The sequence below is a fragment of the Alligator mississippiensis genome, chromosome 2 (assembly GCF_030867095.1).
Source record: "Alligator mississippiensis isolate rAllMis1 chromosome 2, rAllMis1, whole genome shotgun sequence".
Taxonomy (NCBI): domain Eukaryota; kingdom Metazoa; phylum Chordata; order Crocodylia; family Alligatoridae; genus Alligator; species Alligator mississippiensis.
The window spans coordinates 118,396,810-118,412,267 of NC_081825.1; the positions used below are offsets into that span (position 1 = coordinate 118,396,810).

Consider the following 15,458-nt stretch of genomic DNA (forward strand, 5'->3'; position numbering starts at 1 on the left):
TGATAGACTTCAGTGTAGTCCTCCTGTACTCTTCCCATCTCCATGGCAATGAAAATACTTCAGGCCTCTTAATCAGGATCTTTGTTTATATCTAAGAATATAATAAACTTTGAAGGGTGGCTAACATTCCTGTGCATAACATAAAATGTGTATACCTAAGCATTTTTTTTGTTTAAAAAAATAGAAATAAGATTAAGAAATGAAATGGGCTCTGTTCCTTGACAAAGCAAACCAACAGGGACTTATTTCATCTTAAAACATTATGGGGCTCAAATTATAGCCAGCATGTAGAGATAAGACATTTACACCTCCATATAAGAACTCATACAGTTTCTTGTTTATATCCCTATTAGAAGTTCACAGCAGTCATTGAGATTATTTCACTTGATTTGATTTCTTCCCCATTCTCTATGGCTCATTTACCAATTCCTATACAAGAAAAAAGCTAAAGCCAGATAACATAAAATATAGCCATTGCTACCACAATGCCAGTTCTTTCACAGCATTTCACAATCTCACTAAGGCCATATTTTAGGGTAAGAGAATGAAGCAATTTTCCATGCTAGTTCATCCTTAAAGCCTTTCCCATATCTGTCAGCCTGACAAGGGTCCAATATAATACAACAACACTAAATGAGAGAGACAGATAAATAAGTACAGCGGTATCTTAAAGCATATTGGACGAGTCTATATGAGACACTAATGTCGCAGTAGACAAATTCTACTGTGCATTAATATGGCTGACAAAAACTGTACTAATGTGCTAATACTTAGTAGAATTAATCTACTAAACATTAGCATCACAAAAGTTGTTCGTCTGTGCTAATGGGCAGTAGCACCAATTACAGCACATTAAGTTTAGTATCTGTAAATACAGGTACTAAAGCTGGATGCTCCAAAATTACGGCACATTAATGAACCTGTAAATGCATGCATTGGGTGTATCCCCACATGCAGGGACGTGCACTTGCAGTGGCAAAAAAAGTAGTGGCACGAATTTGTGTGGCTACTTTTTGCTGCTGTGCACACTCCTGCATGCGGGCTTTGGCGTGGGGCAAAATGACCCACTTTGGAAAAACTACCATTTCCCCACTCCTCCCAGGTCCCAGCACGCTGGAGAACCCAAGGCCAAACTAGAGAAGGGGAGACACTCTGGCTGGCAGCCAAAGTATTTCCTAGGAGGATCAAGCCTCTGTCTGCTGGCACATGCTCCTGTGGCATGTACTGTGCCACTTTCTTTTGTGGGATTTTTTTTTGCTACCGGGATTTCCCAGGGCAAATTTTGCCCCCAACTGGAAATTTGCAGTGTGGGGCACATTTTAACATGCTGGGCATATGATTTGAGATGCTACAGAGGTGTGTGGTGCCTCAAGCCGCACATGGCTGCCTCTCCATCCACTGTGTTTAGATCCTTAGTGCACATGGCATTCTTTACAAATCCAAGTATCATGATATAGCATTTGTGATGTAAATAATTTACAATAATAAAAGTGGGAAAGCCAAGACATGCAGAAGAAAGTACCAACAGGTATACAAATTAGGTATACTTGTAGCAATCAGTGAGGAGGTACAATCTTTGCTGAGAACAAAGCAATAATACGTTCAGCATTGATGAACCACTGTTTTATTAGTCAGAGACTACAAACAGAAGAGATGTGATAAGGATCCTGTTGATTCCACTGAAAAGGTGTAAAAGCTTCTTCTTCAATATTTGATTAAAGTAAGTGCCATAATAGGTGGAAGCTTAGCAAAAAAGATAAAAAAGTAGATGTATCTCACTAATTGGCTTGCCTGATCTCCAACACTGCAGCTGAGCATCTTTTAAATGGTAATGAATTTCTGTATGGATTGGATGAATATATGCATGACAAAATCTATGCCTGTTCCAAAGCATTTTTTGGTAATATACTCTAGGTAAGTTCAGTCATTTAAAGAACTATTTAATTAATTCAAGATATTTACCACAGACACACATTAACGTTCATATCTCGACCTTATATTTAAAATGAGCAATATTGCTAGAACTATTAATACCTCAACAAGTGGGATTCATTTTTTTAAATATGTGCAAAGTATTTCATAATACTGAAGTGTTGAAAGTAGTGATAAAGAAACAGCCACATTAAAAAAGGGTCAGCCATTTGAATTAGAAATAATTAGCACTGTCTTGATCCTCTGGGTTGAAAGCTGAAAGCATATGATGAGTTGTAAACATTTCACACGCTGTGAATATTTAAATGGCCAACATTTTTATTTTCAAAGATAAAAATAATCTTTACCACACTGATTCTGATAATTATCATTTTACATATGACTGTGGGAATCAATTGTAGTAATTTTTTTTTAAGAAATATTTTTTAGAAGTATTTCACTTATTTTTTAATTCAGGAACAGTATAAGAACAAAATAATGTGAACTGGCTATTTTTGAAAGCTAATGCAAGAACTCTGTAAGAATTCACATGTAAATTTTGAGCCAAATATTGTATTTTTTACATAAGGTGTCACTGTTCCCTTAATATAATGAAAACCTTGAGTCATATTGTCCCATTGTACTTTGATTTCAGTGGAGTTAGATTTTCTGCTTTTTATAACATATTTAAGAAAATCCTACTGCTTACATCATAATAATATTTTTTTGAGCCTACTCTGTAACGGGTTAATTCATTACTTATTTACCTAAAATACTAACCTTTTAAGTGAGCTCGGAAACAGATTAGGATTAATGCATTAACTTTATCTGTAAAATACGAAAGGAACCAGAATAGTAGCATTGAATATTTCTGTATATCCCTCTCTAAATTAATCTCAGTTTTTAATTTAAAACTACCTGGGGCTAGGCCAAAAGCTGAAAAGCAGATGGAAACCCTACACCTGGCAAAAATGAGAAACCAACAAGTTTCTGGCTTGGAAGCTGGAATGTCAGGACCATGTATCCTGGCTTGACAGATGGTGATGACCTACAGTACAGAAGCAGCATACAGAAGTCAGTCTTGATTGACCGTGAGCTGTACAGACTCAATGTTGACATTACAGTGCTCCAGGAAATGAGACTTGCAGATAATGATTCTATCCAAGAGGCCAATTATACCTTCTTGTGGCAAGGGAAAAGCACTGAAGAAAATTGTCAGCATGGCATTGGTTTTCCTGTGAGTAACAAGTTGGTAAAGCTTATAGAAATACCCACTGGGAAGTCAGAGCACATCATCTCATATAAGTTTTGTGAACATCATCAGCACATATGCACCAACGCTCAGCTCTAGCCCTGAGGAGAAGGACACATTTTACGACACACTGCACCAAGTCATCAAAGGAATACCATCAACTTGAGTGACTATTCCTCCTCAGAGATTTCAATACAAAAGTTGGCGGAAACAATAACTCATGGCCAGTTTGCCTAGGACATATTGTCATTGGTAAAATGAATGAAAACAGCCAATGACATCTTGAATTCTGTCCCCAAAACCAATTGTACATTACCAATTCATATTTTGCTGAAAAAGATAACCACAAAGTTTCATAGTGACATCCACAATCAGGACACTGGCACCAACAAGACCTTGTTATTGTTAGGAGGAAAAACCTACCTTCAGCGCAGAAGACCTACACATTCCACAGTACCTATTGTGACACCAATCACTCCCTGATCATTAGCAAGGTGAAGATTACAGCCAAGAAACTGCATAGAGCAAAACTTAGGAGCGAGGCCAAAATCAATACCACTAACACCAAGAACCAGAGGAAGTGCCAAGAGTTTGTAAATGCTTTCAAACTCAGCATGTTTGAGAAGTTACTACTAAAGAAGGCAGAGGAAATTTAGGAAGGTTTAAGAACTGCAATCCATGAAACAGCGAAAGCTACATTTGAGGAAAAGAGAACACCCAATAAGGACTGCTTCAAAGAAAAGGCAGAAGAACTATTACCTGTCACCAACATCAAGACCACAGACTACACAACAAGAACAAGAACACAACAAGAAGCCAACAGTAAGCACCAAACTGAGACTTTGACATACAAAAAACAAGGTACAAAGAGCAAACAGATGCTGTGCAAATCAGTACTGGACTAACTCCTGTGAAGAGATACAGACAGCCTCAGACACAGGAAACATAAAAGTCTTGTACAATGGTCTGAAGAAAGCTCTAGGCCCTATTGTCAACAAGGATACCCTGCTCCAAACATGCAGCAGTGAAGCCATTACAGCTAGAAGCAAGCAGATGCCTCATTGGTTGAACATTACTCAGAGCTACACTCACAAGAAAGAAACATCACCAGTGAATCACTGGACCAAATACCAACTCTACAAGACACACCAGAGTTATACATGGTGTTAGCCCACTGTAGAAGAGCTAAGCAAGGCTATTGATTCATTATTAAGTGGCAAGGCTCCTGAAAAAGATGGCATCCTAACAGAAATTCTCAAGTGTGGGAAAGAAAGCCTACTACCATATCTTCATCAGCTGCCACTCAAATGCTGGAAAGATAGTGAGGTACCACAAAACATGTGTTACACAAACAACATCGCTACGTATAAAAATAAAAGAGATAAGGGTGACTGCAGCAACTACAGAGGTATCTTGCTACTAAGTACAGAAGGAAAAGCTTTTGCAAGGGTCATCTTGGTCCACCCACAACAGCTGGTGAGTCATTGCAACCACTGTCACTGGGATTCAGGGCTGGAAGATCAACCATAGGCATGATATTTTCCCTGTGTCAACTTCAAGAAAAGTGCAGAAAGCAAAACTGACCATTGTACATCGCCTTCATGGATCTAACCAAAGCATTTGACACCGTCAACAGAGCAAGCCTATTTGCAGTCGTAGAAAAGATAGGATGCCCAAATCCTGTTAAGTCTTATACTTTCCTTCTATGACAACATGAAAGCAACTGTTCAGCTTAATGGGTTCACTTTAGACAGCTTTGAGATGAAAAGCAGAGTGAAGCAAGGGTGTGCTCTTGCTTCTACAGTCTTTGACATCTTTTCTCAGTACTCCTGAACTGCGTGTTTAAAGATATGGAAGGTGAAGAGTACCTTCACACAAGATTGGATGGGAAACTCTTCAGCCTGTCACAACTCAAGGCATAGACTAAAGTTAGAAAGGTGCTTCTCAGGGAGCTTCTATTCACTGATGATGCTGCCCTTACAGACCACAATGAAGACCTACTACAAGAGCTCATGTGTCGCCTTTCAAGATCTTGTTAGGCATTTGCTCTCACTGTCAGCATAAAGAAAACAGTCATACTTGGACAGGGAGTTTCACAATATCCATCAATCATCCTTAATGAGAACCAGCTAGAAGTATTCCAAAAATTCAGCTACTTAGGTTCAAGTGGCATCATTATCTTCACCAGGGCATTAAAATCCATGACAGGAATTAGCATCAACAGCTTGAAGAGAAAAGAGTCCATAGGAAGAAAGCAGCTCATGAACTCACCCAACCATCACACACACACACACACACACACACTTGCAACCACTGCCACAGATCATGCAAATCTCGGATTGAACTATTCAGTCACACGAGACACTGCAAACCATCTACATCATAGGCTGCAATATCCACCGTGTCTCGCAGAAGAAAGGATGTCAATAATAATAGTACTGTTAGCAAGATAAAACATATGCAACATTTACTTACTGATACTTGTACACAAATTAATGACACAATTAAAACTAATGACAATACTTTTTCATACTTATTGGACACTAGCAAAGAAGGGAGGCTGCTAGAACTGCATCAAACAATTAGTGATGAAAACAGCTCTCTGAAGTTGGTATATTTCATGTGAAACATGATCTGGAAATCAAAAAGAATACAACTGTTTTTCAAAGAAATCAAAGCCAGAATAAATCTAAGGAAATTAAAATATGTGCTGGTTACACTATATGATATTCAACCTTGACTAATACAGGTAAATATGGTAGTAGAGAATTAACTCAGAAACACTATTTCAATGGAAAGGAGACTACTAGAATTCAATCAAGTTTAAAAAGATTAATGAATAAGGCTTTTTTTGAGCAGTCCTTTATCAAATGTTCTCTGTAGGACAAGAAACTGTGTTTGGTCCCAGCACCCTGAACCCAAGTGATCTGAAGTTTCCTTAAGTCTGGAAAAGCTGCAGGCTTTCCTTGATTTTTTTTGTTTTTTGGTGCAGACATCTACAGTGAGGCAGTAGCAGGCCTGAATCATGGAGTCTCTTTCTTCTGCAGACATCTTTCATTTTTCTTGAATGGTCCTGCAATAAAAAAACACCCATCTTCTATTAAAACATGTCTCTGCTCTTCTATCTACCTCAAGCTTCCTTTGTCTTTCTGAATCCCTGCTTCATTGCCTTTGCTCCTTTGTTTCCCTCCCAATGCCACCCATATTCTATATTCCACCCATAAAGATAACTTTATGCCAACTGGTTTTCCAGGCACCTTTCTTAGCTCTTTTGCTCAGCCAAAGCATACTCATTAAGGTTAACAATTTATTTTGATTATTCTGTAGCTTCTTTCAGACAGAGTGGGTCACTACACTACTGGCTGATTTGTTATACATTAAAGAGTTCAGTAGGGGTGTGCAAAGAGGGCCGTATTTGATTCAGATTTAGGGAACAGTGATTTGATTCATTAATGCACATCACTGTCCTGATTCAATTTGGCTGAATCTGAACATTTGATGCTGATTTGGAAAATCAGCGATTCAGCCAGAGACACAGCTTTAAAGGTTTTTTCTACATACCTCAAGGTACCAGGCATGGCTTGTGAATGCTGAGATGGTGGGGCAGATGAGGCATCTCACAGAAGCATGGGGGACCCCCCACGTGCTCGGCGGTGGACCCAGAAGTGGACCAGAAGTACTTCCAGTTCACTTCCGGGTCTGCTGTCAAGCATGCTGGTGACCTCCCCACACAACCCCAGCTTAGCAATTGGCCATGGAGGGCCCCTGCTTGCCCCCTCAGACCCAGGAGGCATCAGTTGCTGATCCAGGAGGTGGGGGGGGGGGTGCATGCACGCTCCACAGTGGACCCAGAGCCCGGGTCTGCAGGTCTGGTGTGGAGCGGGTCTGGCATGGAGCACATTAGGGATACTCCTGTGCTCTTGTGGGACGCTCCATCCATCCCACTGTCTCAGCGCTCCTGAGCCGCCTGGTACCTTGAGGTATGTAATAAAACATTTAAAACTATGTCTATGTCTGAATCATCGAATCTCTCTAAATCAATTTGGAGGGTTTGGATTCGATTTGGAGAGATTAAAGGGTCTCCTGCTTTGATTCAGCTTCGGAGGTTCAGCTGCCAAATTGGGCCGAATCTCTGCTGAATCGAATCAGTGACCAGAGCTTCTCACAGCCTTAGAGTTCAGTGATAGAGCAGTTTCATAAAAATTAATGAGAATTCATAAATTGTATATAGACAGATCCCCACAATCATCTCCCAATCCAGTTGGCCTCCAAGCTTTTTCATATTACAAACATTAAAGAATAGCTATAGAGAACAACAAATCAAACATGGTCACTAAAGAGATCTTAAACTAAATGAGTGAGACAGCACAAAACAGGAAGGCCATGCTTTCAGCTCCAGATAGATGGCACCCCATTTGATCCTGGATGATTCTGTGGCTGACCAGGAAATTAGGGATGATCAACTATAAACACGAGGGTGATAGACTGATTTATGAACATTTTTTTTGTCAATTACTATGTGGAACTTAGACAAATGGTAATTAATGTTCAAAATTGGCAGCCACTATGTTGAAATGTCTGAAAGCTATAAACACCATAGTAGAAGAAAAAGTGAGACATCTTCATTGAAATTCACTCCCTCCATTCAGATCCACTCAGATTTTTTGGGAGCTCCATTTTATTAGAGCACAAGATTAGAGAAGGATGAGACAATTATTATATAAGTGAGAATAATGAACTCTCTTAACTGGGAATTCAAATGCAATTTTTTGAAAAGTGATATTGGCAATGAATTGCTGGAAAAGAATTGCAGTGGCATTCAGATAACTAGAACTTCCAGACAAAAAAAACAGTGTGAAGTCTGAACATGCTACTTATTTGTAGGATTCAACATTATTACTTATTTATTTTGTTCATTTTCCATTGTCATTTTCAACAGCATTTAGTTGGTTGGCTGGTCTGCAATATTTGATCTGCTGCAGACATTTCATATGACCACATAATAAGATTGTTTCATTTTGTTTTCAACATTTTCTTCTCTCTTTAGATGTCATGGCATTTTAAAAGAAAAAATAGCAATTTACAGTAAAATGTGGTAATGCTGAATTTAGAATGGTACAGCCTAGTTGCCTGGGAATTGTCACTTAGTAATTGCAGCCTGCAATAATACATGTATATGCTGTTGAAAACAGGTCTCATATAGGACAGAAGGAAAGAAAAGGCGCTCTAAACTTTTCTTTATGGCTATGGACAGACATTACACATAAACCAATTTAAGTGATCAGAGACTGATTTAAACCTGTAACAGGACAGCAGTTCAGTGCACATAAACCAGTTTGAAAGTGGCTGAAACTGGTTTGAGATAAACCTGGTTGAATGTAGTTTCAGACTTAACTATTTGGGTCAAACCAGTTTATGCAATGTCTGTCCCAGACTCCTTGCTGGTTTAAGTTAAACAAGACTCCCACAGCATCCTGGCATGCTCTTTGGGCTAGGTGGGGCTCTCTGCTCCACAGCAGAGCTGGCCCCTCCCCTTGGCTCCGTGGCTGGATCTCAGCACAGACTGCAGGCATCCCTACTCCTCTGCCTTACAAACACCTCTCAGCATTAGCTAGCAGACCATATGCTGGCTACGGTCCATGCCATGGCAGACAGGACAAAGGGAGAGTCAACAGGTAGCTGGTAATGTCCCTCTGTTATTTTTTTTATCAGGTGATAAACACTGAGTTTGGGGTGATAAACACTGGTATCAATTCCCTGCTGGGCTGGTCACAAGAGGGGAAACCCCTCCCTTATCAAAGCATCCTGCTGGGGCCTAGTCACCCCCCACCCCCAGCTCAACACTGTGCAAGGGAAGGGAGGGCTGCTCTAGCACACACATCCCTCCCCACCACCATTCCCACTTCTAGCCTGAGCCAATGCAGGTATGTACCTATGTTTCTGGGAAGTCTGTGTGGTTACAAAGTGATTTAGCCTAGCCAGGTTAGACTAACCTGCAAAGATTGAATCAATTTAGCCTCAGGTTTTTGAATGTCTGTTCCTAGCTTATAAGATGAACAAAGTCCCATCATTCCTTAGAACTGAAAGGAAGTCTGTTACTCCTGTACTTGAACAAGAAGAAAATAAGTGTAAATACTAAATTAGAGATACCAGGAAATAAGATGTTGGAGATGTGAAAACACAATGAAAGGGAGTAAAAGGTTAAAAGTATGTGAGCAGTTTCACTACTTTTACTGCTGCAAAATGCCAGAGCTAATGCCTTTAATCAAACTGTTCACATGATTGACTATCTCAGTGAACCAGGGTATTAGTATAGGGTGTAATCTGTTCTACAGTGCTGGCTCCTATTTTACAAGATTATTTATGTACATTTTTGTAGCTTCAGGAGATGCATTTGTTGCTTTTGTCACATTTGTTTTCTGGTTGTTGTCTTCAGTCTCAGGGCCAGATTCAGAGTAGAAAGCTCTCATATTGTTAGCCCTCCTTCAATGAGATAGACTTCTCCTAGAGACTTGGATGGGTGTCAGACTCTCTAACTATTTTAAAATCTAAATTTGAGATCTTTTGTTGAATATTTTTGGCTTTTGCTAAATGTTAGCTGTTTTCAAAGGCTGAGTACAGTATCATGGTTACCAAATATCGGATCTGAAAATCTCTATTTTCAGTTTTGATCTTAATTCATGTGTCCTCAGATGAGCCACCAGAAACCAGGTTTTTAAATACAGTGTCTAACAGTAGATGTTTAAATTTAGGTATGTGTGGCCAGCTTTTCAAAAAAGCCCAGAACTCATTTAGGCATCTAAATAAAGTTCATATTTCCAAAAGCGCTCAGCAGCTGGAATCTCTCATTGAAATTAATGTACTGAGTTCTGGAAACGTGACCATTTATTTAGATGCCTAAATGTGAGTTAAACTCTTCTGATAAACTGGTCCCTATTGAGGGTACTGAGTTTTACTGAAAATCTGCTCACCAAAAATTGATGTCAGAAGACCTGAATATCCACCTACCTCACTGTCAGTCATTAGAACCTGTTATCAAGTCATAGTTGTCTCAGGCCACAGAAAGGCTGCTTTAAAAAAATGAAGCCATTAGTCTTTTTCAGCAGTAAAAATAAATAGTAATGCCCATGTACTGAGATAACGCCAGGAATGAAAATGCACTGACATGTCTAAAGAGTCCAAGCCTTAGATGAAAGACAAATTATTCTTGTCAAATTATTAATTGTGTGGAACAATAAAAATACTTAAAATAGTAACATATAAAATGAATTATAATGATCAGGCTTCGGAAGACTTAAAGCCAAATTAAATGATTTCTGTTCATGGAAACTTAACTTTGTTCTTGGTGAAATGGTGAAGAAATGAGCCTTCTGGTGTACAGTTTAGGTTGTCTCTGAACATGAGCCCTTTTATGCAGAACAAATAGTTCATGACTTTGAAAGCAATCTATTTTTCCAATTAAGATGTCAAGAAAAAAGCACTGGGTAATACAAGGTTCATTTTAAAGAGTGAACATCCACCTCAATTTTGTGTTGACATTTTATGGCTTGTTTCAAAAAACTCAGTTTCCACACTCACAGAACTAGTTTTCTTCAGTTAGTAATGGCATCATGATGACTGCAGTATAAAATAGGGAGTTTTCATCACTTGCATAGTATATAGTTGTCCTCACATTCATTTTACCCAAAATATCTTAAAAACTGAAATAAATGCTTCACAACTATCCTATTTCTTTCACATGCTAGCACAGCAATAACTATGTTGGCAGTTCTGCCGCAATACAACTTGGATTTCAAAAGCAAAGAACTAGTACAGTTATAAAATGTGTCAGTCTCAGGTCCAGGTCTACCAGAAGTTTGTAAAAGTTTTAGGGTTTTAAATTGTGTCTCATTCCTCCAATATCCAATATATTAGTAAAACTTAAACATTTTTTTCCTCCCTTCTCACCCTTTCTCCATGGCAAAATGCGGGGGGGGGGGGGGGGGGTGAACCCTAAACAAAGGCAGAATGAGAGAAAAGGGAAATATGCAGAATGGGGGAAAGGGGTGGAGACAACAAAAATTAAAACTTGACTAAACTACGATATGAGAAAGAAATTTTGTGATAATTTCAGGACTCGGCACTTTTTGAAAACTTTAAAACATTAAAAAAAAACTTTTTTTTAAGTTCTAAAAATTTGAGAGCGACTTATTTTTAGTTTTTAGGCCAACTCTATTTCCAAGGTATATCAACTCCATTTTTATTTTAGGATCTTTTTATACCTGACTCTGCCAAGCTTTTTTAACCAGTATAAGAATATTCAGATGTTAGAGGTGTAGTAATCATGCAGAGTGATAAAGTCACATCTTACTGTACCTTCCTTAAATGAGTTTAGTGGATATTCAAGATGCTTCACTTTTCCTTCTGGAACAGAAATAGAAATGAATTTAATATATGTATTACTTCTGTATGCTGCACTTCGGAGTGCCTTGGAACTTTCAATACAGCAGTTCTTGCTTCTGACTTAAAAATGTCTTTTTCCAATGCTATAATCTGTGATCCATTATTCTGTTGCCCTAAAGACACCTATTTTTTGTGCAGTCTCCCATACACTGGTAGGCTAAAGGTTTACTTAATATTCTATGTTTAGTCATGTACTCTTGAATTAATCTTCATTTTTTTTTCATTTTGCCTACTCAGCAATTAACTCCCACTCAGTCCCTTCTCAGTGTGCACAAATATTGCTCTCTTTTCCTTTTTCTGGATGAGTATATTTGGTTCTTGGCCTACATTCTTGAACAAGTAGGGCACTTATCTACAATTTCCTGAGCAAGAGAGACAACGTATCCTGTCTCATACAACTCAGTCAGGTGACTGGGTGACTCTTCCTAGCTCTGTGGGGTAAGCTTCAGCATAACAATTTACCTTTATTTGCCTATTTCTTTCTCCTCATCATCATCTTCTTTACCTAGATCATAGGTTCTGAAGTGGGAATGTCTGACGAAGTGTTTGTACACTGGCTAAACTAGTGTCAGCAAAATCTTTTACTAGATGCTGTACTCGACAGATAGAAGAGGCTCACATTTCACATGATCTAGCACGTATTTGTTTTAGAATGTCTTACGTTAAAAATGCTTGTTTCTTTATTTGGTATGAATTTAAGGCCTACAAGACCTAACAAAATGAAACCAGAACAATGGAAATCAAGTCATACGGTCTACCCTTGCACAGAAAAGGCTGTTTCCTATAGAGCACTTTCAGTAAGAATGGAAAACTTCAACTTGCCTATTGAGTCCAAAAAGGAAGTTTTCAATGGTTCTTTCTGCAGCACTCAAGCTGATTCACTTTCCAATGGACATTACTAACGTTCCAGAAAGGATTATAAATGACAAAAATTATTTCAAATGTTGCAAGAGAAAAGTGCAGGGACACCAGGTGAAACAGCTATTGGTGTCTCACAAGACAGGAAAAAATGAACAAGCAACATAGATTTTAAAATCAAGAGGTCCAGAATCTCAACTACCATTCCATCTCCTTTTTGCTATCTGATGGTACATGAGGACTTGGAATATACCTTTAAGTGGTAAACCCAGCTAGATAGGAAAACCAACTAGATTTGATAAGCAGACTGCCTTCTTAACCTGTAATAATTTTCAAGATTTCCAAATGTTTTCCTACCAGAATTTTAAATAAGTCACCAATAGTTCAAAAATCATTGTTAACCAAACTTCAAAAAAGATTTGGTTCAATCACAGAATCAGACAGAAAAGCAGGGAAAGGACATCAAGTCATTTAGTCCAACCCCCCTACTTAAGGTCGGATGATCCCTTTCTAAATCATCCTAGACAAATGTTTCTTAACCCCAGTGTCAGCAACCTATGGCCTGCAGGCCAGATCTGGACCACAAAGTGCTTGGATCCAGTCCAGGGAGGCACAAAATTGGAGGCAAGCAGCTCTGCCATGCTGCCCAACCCCTCTTCAGTGTTCCCCTCTGCAGCCCTCTCTGCTGCTGTCTTCATTTCAATGTCAACATTTTAAAATACACTAATTTGAATTTCAAAACAATGCCATTTCAATGAAGAAATAGAAAAAAAAACATTTTAACAAGGTATTTTTGGCAATTTAATTTAAAACAGGATAATAAATAGTATCAAATATTCCCCCTCTGTTTAAGAAGAATTGCATTCCTTAACGAAAGTTAAAAACAAAAATCCTACCCACCTCCCACAGAAAATAAATTTATGACCAGCCCTAAAGCCAGCACTCATGCCCACTCCCTACCCTATATTAAGATTAGAGGGTAAAATAAAGTTAAGTTGTGGCAGTGTCAAGAGACCGTAGGCTTTTGGTGCTAGGTACTTTAACAATACAAAGAAAAGTGTGGCCTACTTCTAGAAAGAAATTACATTCTAACAAAACCATTCCACCTAACAGTCCAGAGACTTTCTTATCAGGGTTAAAATTAGCTCAGTGTTCAAGTCTTACAAATGATAAAATAAATATATTATTTTTCCACTTGTGTCAAAATGAAAAAACGTCAATGTTTTACTTTCATTCAGGGCCAATGAGTTTGAAGCCCACTCAAATAATAGCTGAGCTAATAAGAAACTTAACTGGAGCTTAATAGCTGTGTCTTTGGTCACTTATAAGTATATTGAATATGTCTGAAGGTGTCTTTGAAGTGTAATATTTGAAACTGAAAAAGATAATGAAGCCAAAAAATTCTAATTTTCTCAGTGAAAATGGCTGTAACTATAGAGTTGCTGAGAACTTGGCTTTTTATTAGCTTTAGGGCTCCCTTACATTAACTGCACAGTGTGCAAAATGTCAGCTACAGTATAGATTCCATGTTTAAAAATATAAAAATAGGCTTGAAACTAAACATTGAATACCTCATACCCTAATTTGGAGAGGCATGTGTAACGTTTAACAGCCTCTCTGAGGTCGGACTGGTTAGGGTGAAAGTGATGTGTTTTCCTAACTCCATGAGTATTCTGTTCAGTCAAACTCTGGGCATGCTCAGAGACTTATGAGTCTATAATGATCACACTATTTCCATAAGATGCATTTCACCATAATATAAGCAGCATCAAAATTTTGCCTTTACAGTTTAGACCACATGCTTTTAGCTCTTTTTACTTGCCTTAGATAACAGTGAGTTCCTGGTTTTCCTGTGACTGTCTGAATTAATCGTACTTTGTCAGAGTTTAAATATAAGATAACTTAATGTTGGTTAGTCCAGCTAATATATGTGAAATACATCTCACTCAGGAGATGTGTACACACCATTGTGAGCTCTTCCCCAGCCCTTTCAGTATCATGACTAGCTCCAATCAGACTAATTGAAGCAGACACCTAAACCTCCTCTATCTTCTGAAAGATGGTTTTGTAATTAAGGTGCTCAACTGGAATTTGAGATTTGGGATCAATTTCTGACCAGAGCAACTGCACTGGGTTCCCCACAGCTGCACACACAGTTTTACACAGAATTTAGATTCTCCCAGGCATTTATAAAAGTCAAGCAAATAACTTATTATGCTAATAAAGCAACCTTTCAATATTTAAAGTAATAAATAATAGATTGCAGCTACCATTCTGATACCTCATAATGTTGAAAGCCTGAATAATAATTATTAAAATATATTCAAATGTATACAGCCGCTAAGCAAAGACTCTCCACTAGAGGTTTAAAATGCGAAAAACATTCCAGCATTTTTATTCCTCCAGAATAAATTCCACTGTAGACAGATGAAATCTATAATGGATATCATTATTTGCTGTACTATTCTAATTTGAAAATAAATTTGAAGTCATGGTCTTATGATATTTTACAACCTCCTTTTCTTTTTTATTTTGAAATGTTCTTGGACGGACTTAAAAGAGAACTACAACATATGGTCTACTGGATTAAAATGGGGAGAGGAGGAAGGCTAGATTATTACCAAAAATAATTTATTTGTCCTGTGTATCAGCTGTATGTTAGATGAGTAATAAGCAAATGAGATTGTCATGGTTTTATAACCAACTTGACTTTAGGGTTAAAAGACAGTGTGACAAGGGGATTTTGGTATAACTAGGGAATGGAAAATATGACCCAAAATTGCAGGAAACAGGAAGCTTCTGACAAGGATTTGAAATATGATTTTCCCTCCATCAAACACTTTGGCTGGTGGCATCGCTACTGTACTCAAGATGCAAGTTAGGATTTCTAACTATACACACAACCAGCAGAAAAGCATATCTAAACAGATGTCATTGATCAAGATGGATCTTCTCTTTGTTTAGGTAAAATAGATTTTTCTCTAAAGATGCGAAG

At 38.2% G+C, this 15,458-nt stretch overlaps 1 long non-coding RNA gene across 3 annotated transcripts in view; it reads right to left on the bottom strand.

Moving 5' to 3' along the window:
• Positions 1–2,228: 2,228 nt before the first annotated feature.
• Positions 2,229–15,458, bottom strand: part of LOC132248588 (uncharacterized) — a 91,896-nt gene continuing 78,666 nt past the window's right edge. For all 3 annotated transcript variants that reach the window (XR_009459846.1, XR_009459848.1, XR_009459847.1), the window contains 3 exons: positions 11,519–11,566; positions 9,157–9,264; positions 2,229–6,236 (listed from right to left, as the gene is read on the bottom strand). This is a non-coding gene — a long non-coding RNA (uncharacterized LOC132248588). The remainder of the gene's footprint in view (positions 6,237–9,156; positions 9,265–11,518; positions 11,567–15,458) is intronic.